Here is a 5,469-nt window from a genome sequence, read left to right as displayed (position 1 = left end):
TTCGAATGGTCGAGCGACGGCCGAAAGAGATTCGCGCCGCGAATATGTCTGATGGCCGAGCCCGACGAGGGCGCGCAGACCGAGGAGTGGACCGCGCTGATAACGCGTGCACAGCGAGATCGCGGACTCTGCGAGCGCGTACGCGACAATCCGCAACAGTACATCGTTCGCGACGGCATCATACACATGCGCACGGGACCGTTCAAGGATCGCGTGCTGGTGCCGGAAAGCGCCGCGTGGGATCTGGTCGACCGAGTGCACCGATATCTCGTGCACTTCGGCACAGACAAAGTGCTCGAGTTCACGCGCCGATACTTCGTCTTTAGCAACGCGGAGCGAATAGCGCGCGACGTCGTGGCCTCGTGTCGGCTGTGCATCGCGACCAAGACGTACTCGAGACCCACGGCGGGCCCCCAGTACTACGATCAAACGATGGAACGGGGAGAGGTCGTATCCGTAGACCTGTACGGCCCTCTTCCCGTCTCATACAGCCACAACACGCACGTGCTCGTTCTGATGGACCAGTTCAGCAAGTACACAAAGATGTACCCGATCGCTGACCAGAGCCTCAAAACGATCGAGCGCGTGATAGAGACGTACTATGTGCCTGACGTCGGGCGCATGCCCCGCGTCATGTTGTCCGACTGCGGGGGACAATTCATAACGCTGCGCTGGCGCCAGTTCGCACATCGCATCGGTTTCACGACGCGAAAGACGTCCCCGTACAACCCACAGAGCAATCCGGTGGAGAGGGTGATGCGCGAGCTGGGGCGAGCGATGCGAGCGTACGCCAACGAGGACCACCGTCGTTGGGACAAGATCGTGCCGCGCGTCGAACAGGTGATCAACGCGACCGAGCACGCCAGCACCGGTTATCCGCCGGCGACGCTTGAGAACAGGCAGGCCGATCTCGCGATCCGTCCCCCGGAGGCGCTGCGTCCGATACAGGAGGAACCCGTCAGGCACGAACAGATCGTGAATCAGGCGCGCGACAAACTCGCGAAGATGGCGGCGAAGCGCAAACGCCAGAGCGAGAAAAAGGGGGTGGCGCACGAATACGGCGAGGGGGAATTAGTATGGGTGAAGTCGCACCGGCGCAGCGACCAGCGTCACGCGAAGATCCGGAAATTGTTCCCTCTGTACGAGGGCCCGTTCAGGATCAGGTCGAAGCCACATCCCAACGCGTACACCGTCAAACGCCTGACGGGGGAGAGCTTAGGCGCCTACAACAGCAGGCAGATCAGACCCCACCGCGTTCCCGCGTGGAGACCGAAAGAGCCCGCCGTCGCCGAGGCGCCACCGCCACCGCCCGAGTCACAGTTAGGAGAAAGCGCCCAGACGCCGCAGAGCGCGGAGGGAGGCACGCCGTACGAACCCTCTCCCCGCTCGACGGTGAGTTTGTCGCAGCCGAGCGCCAGCTTCGACACGCTAAGCACACCGAACACGCCGACAGCGCCGAGTAGCGTCACCTCGGAGTCGAGCTCCGAGGAGAGCGCGAACCGCGAAACGCGTCCCGGGAGAGGAAGGAGACGCATATTAAGCACGAGCGAGTCAACGTCAGACAGCGACGAAGCATGGAGACCCGCGCGCGCTTCTCGGCGCGGCCGAGCGAGACAGATAGTGAGCGTGGAGTCTGGCGGGAGCGCGAGTCGTAGAACCCCGTCAGCGCTCCGCGACGAATCCCGAACGACGAACGACACGCCGCGTAGCCATCGCGGAGCGCGAGAAACGCGCTCGGCGCGATATAGACCGCGGCCGGACTCGGGACCCGAGTCCAGCGCGAGCTACGAGGCGCGTCCCCGGGTGAGAAGAAGGATCGAGGACACCTACGAGTCCCCACCCGACACGGACGACACGTGGGAGCTCGTACGTGTGCCTCGCAGAAAACATGTCAGATGGACAGACACCCCGGAGCCTGGCGGAAAGGCGACAATGAAAGCGCCGCCAGCGCTCCGGGGCACATCAACATCCGAAAGCGACGGATAACGGCCGAGTCGGCGCGCGTTCCCGAACTTCCCGCTTCCTCGCAAGCGTCGTTATAACGACGAAGGTAAATAAATCAACCTTACCTCCCAGAGCTCTCGCCTTAGGCGACCGCACAAATCAGACCACCGCAAATAACTCAAGGTGGTCTTCTCGTTTCACTGCCCGCAGATGGAGCTGGAGAAAGCCCTCGAGCGAAACAAGAAGCTGGCGCGCGAGTTGCGCGACCTCGAGAGGAAGGTGGAGCGCGCGAAGAAACGGGAAGAACGCGCAAAGTTACAAAGACTCGACAGGCAGGCGGACGAAATGAGAAAACAAATCAAAAAACACAGGGCGACGCAGCAGCGAATAAGAGCGGAGGAGGAGAAATCGCCGCGAGAGAAGAGCCGTAAAAAGAGCGAAAAACAACACCACGGTAGGAAGGAGACGCCACAGGGAAAAATGAAGCGAAAACCACCAGAGAAGAAGGAGGCGCGCGCCGTTCCGGCTACGACGACGATGAGCGACGACAATCCGTCGGACGCGGAAAATAAACCGCCGACGCACCACGAAAGCACGACAGTCGCCAGCCAGTCGTGGGAGCACCTGCCGTCCACCGCGGGCATCCGAGTGGCGTAGAGCCAAGTATATTCCTCGTCGGAGCCGAGGACACCGTCGCCGGAGCCGGAAAGACCAAAACCAGGAACGAGCCGCAGTAAGAGAGACAAGCCTCGAAACGACGAGAAACTGGAAAGCCGACCAATCGTTAAACTGAATCGTCTCGAGGAGGTGGACCCGACGCTCATTCTCGACTCGCGAACCAGAGTGAGAGCGAGCACCAGAGTCGACTCTCAACAAGACAAGGGAGAGGAGAAGCGGGGCCACCAGGGCGAAGCCACCACTAAAACCAGGGAACGCGAGAGAAAGCCAAGCGGCCACCAACACCGAAAGGCCCAAGATCGAGCAAGGGCGCGAGAAACCGAGCACCATAGAAAACCACAAGACGCGTCACCCGACGAAGAAGCGACCTTGCTGCGTCTCGAAATGAAGAGGCGGCAAAAGGCGATGGCGATAGCGGCGAGAAAGACGGGCTTCGCGCGTATATTCCGACTGCTCTCAGAAAGCGACCTTAACGACAACGCGAGTGCCGACGAGCCCGCGCCTGTGCCAGCCGCGGACGCGCCGGCAGGCGGGAGTAGCATGCGGCAGCACGCAGCCGCAGACGAGGCGCCCGCCACCACCAAGAAGGGCGCCGAGGGGACGTCGGGGGTCGAAAGCGGATCGGAGGGCGTCGAGCGACCACGACAACAACGCCAGGCCGACGAGCCGCCGAGGCCGGTGGAGTCGGAGCGAGCGAGCGGGCGCTCACCGCGGAGGAAACAGCTCGGGGCGGCGGCCGAGGACGAGGGGGTCCCTAGGCCTAACCAAACCGAACCCTCCGCGTCGGAGGAACACCAGCCGTCCAAACCCGGAACCAAGGTCGGGAACGTCGAGGCTGGCGTCGCCACCGAGAACGCGTCGCTCGCGATCGCCACCGCGAACAGGGAGGAGCCCGACGAGATGGCGACCGATAACAGCCTGCCAGGAACGCGAGAAGTGCCAGTCGAGCGTCCCGTGTGCCCGTCGGTCCTGTCTTCGTGCGGAGCTCCGACGACGATGCCGAGAGTCCCGACGCCGACGACGGAGGAGCCGGATGAAGAGGTGCCGCCGCTCGACTTGTCCAGCGAGACGTGCGCGTCGAGCGCCGATCAATAGAGCGGACGGCGAAAACGCGAACCTCGAGCAAGGTCTAGGTTTTAAGTTAGAATAAGTTTAGTCGTAAGGTAAGTTAAGTCTAGCTGTAAGTCGACCGCGCGAGGATCCAGGACGGAAATCGGGAGCAACCTAAAAAGAAAAAAGTATTAGTACAGGGGGATACTTACCGAGGTCCGTGGTCCAGTGTCCGAGGTCCGGGGTCCCGTGCCCTGCAACAGAAAGAAGAAAGGGTGAACAACAAGGAGATAATGGTCAGTGGGTACTTACCGGTGTTCGAGTTCCAGTGTCCGAGGTCCAGTGTCCGAGGTCCGGGGTGCCCTGTAACAGAAAGAAAAAAGATTAGAATCCGTCCTGGGTCCGAGTGAAGTCCGTCCGAGATGTCGGCGCGATTTTTGATTCTGGTTTTTATTTTTGAGATTTTTGAGATTTTTATGTTTTATTTTATATTTCGACACTGCCACGCGCGCGGAAATCGGTCGAGCGACAGGCGCGAAGTGCGTCTCGATCGGATGTGTTAATTATTTCCTGTCGAATAGTACGGGCAGTCTCGACTCGCCAGTGAGACGTTTGATATCTTAGTTGTTTTGTCGAAAGCTTGTATTATTTATGTTAATCGCCCGAACGTTAGAGTTTATATTTTTATATTTTTATATATATATTGGCAGATATATAGTTATATGTATGGGCATAAATGTAGGCATATGTTCTCAGGTATATATATGTGTATATACGCGTAAGACTAAAGAGTAAGTACACGCAATCATGTCGGTACCTGATTTATATTGTATTATTAGTTTAGTTATATTTTTGTATAAAGGGTCGGAAGTGTTCGGAGTGGTGGTCGCTGTGCTCGCTCGGCCCGATAACCTAGTCGGGACACCACGCCGCGAGGGGCGTTAGCTCCGCTCGCGAGGTGATGTCCCGAGCGCGGATTTACAATCTGCCTCCTTTGTTCCATTGCGAAAAGCGACGTCGAGGACGACGGACGTGCCGGGGCAACTGAGCGCGCAGAGCGACGACGACGACGACTCTTCCCAGCCAAGTGAAGCCACGCCGAGGTCGGCGTAATAAAAGCCTACGAAGACATACCGGTGAGTCGTTTATGAACTCCTACCCGCGAACTCCCGTTCCTTCGCGCGAGTGAGGTCGACACCAGTATCTAACAGCGAACGGGTGACGACCGTTGAGAAACCTGCGTAGTATCGTACAAACCATTAATATCCCGGGCCGTGGAAACGTAAACGCGTCAAATTGCTCACCACTTGCCTGCTTTTTTCCGGGGTCCGGTTACAACCTAACCTAACCCAACCCAACCAAACTAACCTAGGTAGTTCAGCCGTCCAAACCGGAGACAGATGTTTCGCAGCCGTCCGAACCAGTGATTGCCGCGGTCATCGGAGCCAGTGTGCACAGTTTTACTCCGCTTACAGCATGACGTAGGCCACGCACACAGCGAGCGACCGAGTCCGTGAGCGGCGGCTCGACAGCGGCGCGCAGGAGGGGATACGCGTATATGGCTGCTTGCCTTGTACGCGCTTCGACCGAGCTATAATATATGTCGGTCGCGTACACTATAGCTATCGTTCGGGGAAGAAAGAGGCAGCAGATGCATGCTCGGAAAAGAGAGAACAGACGGCCGACGTGAAACTTATGCTTATGCTGTTTGTCGTTTCTCGCCGTTTGCGCACTTTGTTCTCGCACCTATTAATTATACAAATATTTAAATTACATACAAATGTGTTAAATATTAAA

Source organism: Odontomachus brunneus, unplaced genomic scaffold, assembly GCF_010583005.1.
Source record: "Odontomachus brunneus isolate Ranch 3 - 2012 unplaced genomic scaffold, Obru_v1 Obru_scaffold_268, whole genome shotgun sequence".
Taxonomy (NCBI): domain Eukaryota; kingdom Metazoa; phylum Arthropoda; class Insecta; order Hymenoptera; family Formicidae; genus Odontomachus; species Odontomachus brunneus.
Note: the sequence above shows the minus strand (reverse complement) of the source record.